Raw genomic sequence first — 6,542 nt, forward strand, 5'->3', positions numbered from 1 at the left:
AACAAGTTCCAAAGACATTGGAGTAACTCTCGCTGCCTTTGATAAAGGAGGAATGGGTCTCGTATTTACTCATGAGCTGCCGACTAACAATGAAATTCTGTTTTTGTATTTACAGTTAAGATTAACAGCACAACATATTTGTTGGCAGTATAATCCCAAGATAAGCAAACCAATTTTAATCTACCCTTCGTCACACTCTAAACTATTGAAAAGAGGCATTGATACGACATGTTTAGGTTCCGTACTTGGAAAGTCATGCCACCACCTCGCTAATCTCAGCTGTTCGCAGCAGCTAAATCGTCTAGAGAAGGCCAGTTTATTGAATCCATTGTTGTATCAATGTGTGAAGGACTAGCTAAGAAAAAAAAAAGGGGGGGGAATCACCCCAGAAACAGGTGGAAACCGGAAAAAGCTATGCAGTCATCCTTTATGTATACATAAGCTGCGGCATGGCTTAAAAAGGCAGCCATAAAATATGGTGTGCAAGTCGTCTTTTTAGCTAAGAACTAGTTAAACAAGATTTGCAATCGTGAATAGACCTAAGCAGGCTTCCAAGGCCATTTGCCGTATCAAGCACACAAATCAGCTCGTGGCATGCTCAGTGAGAGTTGTCTATACGTCATCCCACGTTCATGTAGCAAAAAAGTACTTTGTGCAAGCGGGACGCTGCCTTAACATTCACCTTAGGGAGCACAAGCTGCTATCAGGAATTCAACAGGGCCGAATCTGGCCGCGCATTGTGTTGAAATAGTCCGTGCAAAACCTTCGTTTGAAAAGAACTGAAATATCGCATAAAAACGGAAATCAAATCAACCGCGAGATTGTAGAAGTTTACTTCATGCATACCAACCCAGGCGCATGCGCCAGCCAGACTTCTGTCTCTCTGCATGATAAAGAAACAAAGTCTTTTTAACGGCAAGATTGGCTGATACCCTTTCACCACTTGTACGCGTCACATGATCACATGATCCCATTCTCTGTATATTTAATATCACTTGTTCGAAAAAATAAACCAATTTTCAGTCTGCATTCGTATCGTCGTCTTCCTTTTATCCTTCGTCCGGATTGCGCTGCCCAACCCTAAGGTTATATAAGATGAGCTGTGAGTGGCTATAGTGCACAGAAAAAAAAAAGAAAATGAGAGAAAAGAAAGTGATAAAGCATTCCACTCTGTGAAGGTGGATGACCAGCGAAGTTGTTTAGCACACGACAAAGAGGTGACACAGAATTTTGAACAAAGGTACGAACTCATTTACCGTGAGTTTTATATACATTCGCGTGGACGACGGGACCGCCGCGAGTATCCGGAGAAAAGTAGACACGCATGACGTTTCGACATGACTGCCTCCTCGGGAGAGCGGAAGGAAAGAAGATACGCGAGTGCTTGGAACGCCGACAAAGGGAGGGCAGTGTGAACGTAGACATGGCCGACGCGGGTCAAAGTGTAGTATCTTTTCTTATCAGCTGATCTGATACGGGTTCTATTTGGACCCAATATATTAAACTTATTTTGCAAGCTGGCGGAGTGCTTGAAGCCTACTTCACCTCCCCCGCTGGTTCGCCCGGTATTGCACTATCTTCGGGATTGTCCCACGGTTTTGGCACACACGCACGAAAAATGCACAGAAGCCTGGCCATAAACATCTTCGGGGTAAAAGAAAACACAATAAATGAGAACAACGCATAATAATACGAACGGGCTGATATGCAACTATCTGCATTAGTAATACACCTCATTAGTATTTACGACCCCACTGGCCTACTTTTGGGAGCACAATTCGTATTGAGTATGTATATGTGATCGAAGTACTGATTTTTTTTCTTGATCTGAGGATTTTAGAGTTTGTGTAAATTTGATTCTTCCTTGTATTATTATTAACAAAGCGCTTTATGTTGTGTATAATTGTATGCTCTTTATACTATGTAAATGAGCTGTGATACCCCCCCCCCCCCCCGCCATATCTCCTTGTATATAAGCGCGTTCTTTAACAGTATTAAACAGTTGGTAGTTTGCACTACGTACGTCCACGTCCTGTCCTTCACTTAATATCGTCAGTGTAAAACTAAGCGCAATATAACCATGAACGTTCACCAACTAGCCCCCTTCATTGCTTTACTAAATACTATGTAAAATTTTTGAAACTGCCCTTACCCAATGCCCATTATTCGGGCCTGTAAGCTATTATGAATAAATAAATAAATAAATAAATAAATAAATAAATAAATAAATAAATAAATAAGTGTAGACCTAAATATTTACAAATTGCCGTCTGCGCACACGTGAGCCGTGAGCAAGCACACAACTTTCAAATCAACGGAATGAAAGAAACTATAGAGTCCATTCAAATGTCGGGCCAATAAGACTGCTATCGCGTGCAAAGCAGATCTCGGGCAAGGCGATTATGCTAGTCTCCCTTCCTAGTTTATTAAACTTCACGCACCTGCGAATATCTTGCAAGAGCTAGTAAAAGGTTAGTAACGGTTTGCTCAGTAACCATATATATATATTAGTGCCGGCCAACCTCGCTATGATGCTAGCGAGAAATTTATATATATATATATATATATATATATATATATATATATATATTGTCACAGTCGGTAATGTGGAAAGAAGACGACGCTGATGGTGGTCTTAGAGACCACCATCGTGTTCGTGCTACAAAATGGCATCCTGTATCGCCACAACATGCACCCCGACGGGCCCGAGCTCCTGACCGTCATTCCGTCTCATCTGCGACAGACTGTACTGCAGCAGCTTCACGACGTTCCCACCGCTGGACACCTTGGCGTTACGCGGACCTATGACCGAATTCGGCGACGGTTCTTCTGGCTCCGTCTCAACCGCTCCGTTCGCCGCTATGTTGCCGCGTGTGAGTCGTGTCAACGCCGGAAAAGACCAGCTGTGCCTCCTGCCGGACTGCTGCAGCCTTTGGATATACCGGCCGACCCTTTTTTTCGCGTTGGCGTTGATCTTCTCGGACCATTCCCTATGTCGAATGACGGAAATAGGTGGATTGCCGTCGCTACGGACTATACAACTCGCTATGCCATTACTAGAGCCCTACCGACCAGCTGCGCTACAGACGTCGCTGATTTCTTGCTTCACGACGCTATCTTGCACCACGGTGCACCTCGTCAACTTCTCACCGATCGCGGCAGATACTTTCTTTCCAAAGTCATAGCCGAGCTACTTCGATCATGTGCTACTAAACACAAACTTACTACCGCTTACCATCCTCAAACTAACGGTCTTACCGAACGCCTGAACCGCACATTAACTGACATGCTCGCAATGTATGTTTCCTCCGATCATCGCGACTGGGACATTGCTCTACCATTTGTCACGTTCGCCTACAATTCCTCGCGCCACGACACAGCTGGCTATTCCCCCTTCTATCTCCTCTTCGGCCGTCAGCCAACTTTGCCTTTCGAGACACTCCTCTCGACCATGCTCGATTCGCCGACAGAGTACACTCGGGATGTCATAACCACAGCGACCCAAGGACGCCAGATCGCCCGCATTCGTCTTTCTGCTTCACAGACACGCCAGAAGTGCCGTTACGACCAGCGCCATCACGACGTGTATTATGAACCAGGTGCCCTTGTGCTAGTCTGGTATCCAACTCGGCATGTTGGTCTTTCGGAGAAATTCCTCACGCGATACCATGGCCCTTACCGCATCCTTCGCCAGGTGACCCCCGTCACGTATGAAGTGTCTCCGCTGGATGCCACGGTGCCTTCACCTCTCTCTGACATCATCCACGTCAGCCGTCTCAAACCTTACCTTTCTCGGACAGATGAGCCGCACCAATCAGGTGCTTTTTCCGACGGGGGTGATGTCACAGTCAGTAATGTAAAAAGAAGACGACGCTGATGGTGGTCTTAGAGACGACGAAGAAGAGTTTAGCATCATCGCTGCTCTACACTTTTTGGCTCAGCTATTAAAAGCCACTTGTAAATAGACGAACGCTTCTTCCTTCCCGTAACAATATATATATATATATATATATATATATATATATATATATATATAATTTCTCGCTAGCGTCATAGCGAGGTTGGCCGGCACTCGTCTTCCGACCTGTAGCAGCAGCATTGGCAGTACGTAGCCTAAAGACGTCGGGCGAAATACTCAAGCCCGGACGTGGTCAACGGCCAGGCACAAGCGGACCTTCGTTCTTGTCTTGGTGTGGCGCCATCTTCCAGGAGCGGCCCGCTGACTAGGTATGAGGGCTAACGCGGCGCGCTCAGATTGCCTTCCGGCACTCAATTTAAGCTAAGATCAAGGTGGGGCTTCAATTTGAGCACCGCGCAGGCGCCGTCCTGGACGTTTCTCGAAGTGCAATCAATACGAGGGAAATTCTTCACTGCCAAACTAATGTCCCTGAGCAAACTGAGAGCCGAGAACTCTTCGCCAAATACAATGTGTGGTAACTGCTTGAGGTCATCGCCTACTCGGCTTGCGTGAAAGAAACAATGGGCGAAAAATTATGATATGAAAGTACGATGTGAAGTACAGTCGCGGACAGAATAAAATGGACCACGGGATCTCCGAAAACGTTTCATTCCCGAGCAGCCTGTAGCAGTAACCAGTAAAACTGCCCACGACAACGTTGTTAGCATATTCTAGTCGAGGCCCAAATTGCAAATACCCGATTGCGTTGTGAGGTTGCGGAGATATTCAGCTTTTTCTTAGATTTCATGGTCCATAATATTCCGTCCGCGACTGTATATTCCGGTTGCATGCTGACTGTACGATGGAAGCCAATGACAACCCAATGCGGCGGCCGCACGGACTCTTGGCGATCGATTGCGCGTGTGCATGCACTACGTCAGCGCACGATGTTTCGATTTCCTGCGCGCGCGTGTGTTTTAGATGTTTCATTTTGAAATCTCCCGTGACGGATAAAGCCACTGAAGACGTGATAAAGCGAACTCGGTACTGCGTAGCTGCAGAAGGAGACCTATTCGAACACGTCCTCCAGGCAGCAGCTGGTGCTCAACGGCGCTTACTAATTCATAGATAATGAGGGCATACTGAAATCTGATGGTTTTAAATTCGTTAGCATTTCTATACTTACCGAACGGAAACACCGTCGCTCAGTCCGTCCCTTAAGACAATCGCTTTCAACATAGCGCCCGCAGCAGCGAGCTAATTTGCCCTGCGTGCTGCCTCTCGCTTCAACGCCAACGAAACGGCGAGAACACAGCGCTCACGGAGCTCTCAGCACACGCCGCACTCTGCCTCTTTCGCAGATCGCTGTCAAGATACGGGCCGCGCCGCCAGGCGTATATCCTCCGCCGGAGCACATACGGGTGCTCACGGTTTATAATGGTTCAGTGTACCTAATAAATGCCGCATAAGTTTCCCTCATTTGCTACATCTCCCTGGTAATTTCATCCCCCGTCTAAACCCACTGCGGGCTATCTATAACACCAGTGAATATTGCTTCTACATACGTCGTCTCGTGCAGGTCTCGCTTAACAGTTCGGTGTTGCAACCGCACTTATCCGTTTCGCGATTCTTTCGCGGTCATTCTCGCAATTATATGAAACACGCCAGCATACTATCACGAAAAACCACGTCAGTACTACGATATGCTTACGCATAATTCAGATAAACCTTAGAGAAGATTCTGCGTGGAATTTTTGTTTTCTTTCTTTCTTGTTTTGTCCAGACGCCCCGATTGCCAATTCGGCTCAGAAGTGGTACGTTTACTTTCTTGAACGCATCGGTTTTGCCTTTTCTCTACACCTGAGTCGCTTCCCGGTCTATTCATTTCGCTTTTATTTGTTGCCACGAACCTGTTTTTGCAGCACGTGTACACTCTAATGAAAAATAAAACGGTCACTAATTTGGCTTTGGTCCGAAGCAAGTTTCTGGCGCGAAATAGAGCTACGCGCGCAATCTTTCGATGTGATGCGAGCAGAGCCTGTATTTCGAAACACAATATGCCTATCGCATTAGTTTTCGCGCTTCGTGCGTCGCCAGAGCGGCGCTGCGGTCGGGTTATCAAGCGGCTCTTGTAATCAATGTGATCAGTCGGCCTTGAGAGAGGAATAAGCGTTACGTAGAAAGCAGAGGAAGGAATAGCTGCGAAGCCACGAAACCTGCTGTTGGTGCTCCTTCAGTACGATTATCAAGGTGATGCGCTGTCTCTTCTGGATTACGACAGGCAATGCAGTTGCTGTCAATCAGCTTATTTGAGGGCGCTGCCTTACTGAATGGGAGGGAGCGCAGTCACGTGTTATTTTTCATTTTTCATGGGGTTTCTTTACCACTCGGAAAAAAATGCAATTATTACGTCGCTGAAAACACCGCAGTTAGATGTCAGTTTGCGGTGCCTACAAATGCCTCATTGACACTTTGATAATTACGACAGTACTTCATGATTAAGATATACTTACATAATTAAATCTCAGTAATGAAAAATATTACTGGCGGTTACTTTATTGTACTGGAAACGATATGCGCTAGGTTTTCTTCGAGTAACGCAATCGCTCTTTCTTTAAGTCTTGTTGCAAGATATTTGGGACAC

At 46.1% G+C, this 6,542-nt stretch overlaps 1 pseudogene; it reads left to right on the forward strand.

Moving 5' to 3' along the window:
- The first annotated feature begins 1,423 nt into the window (after positions 1–1,423).
- Positions 1,424–1,599, forward strand: LOC139055038 (U2 spliceosomal RNA; annotated as a pseudogene).
- The last annotated feature ends 4,943 nt before the right edge of the window (positions 1,600–6,542 follow it).

Source organism: Dermacentor albipictus, chromosome 1 (assembly GCF_038994185.2).
Source record: "Dermacentor albipictus isolate Rhodes 1998 colony chromosome 1, USDA_Dalb.pri_finalv2, whole genome shotgun sequence".
NCBI classification, from domain to species: domain Eukaryota; kingdom Metazoa; phylum Arthropoda; class Arachnida; order Ixodida; family Ixodidae; genus Dermacentor; species Dermacentor albipictus.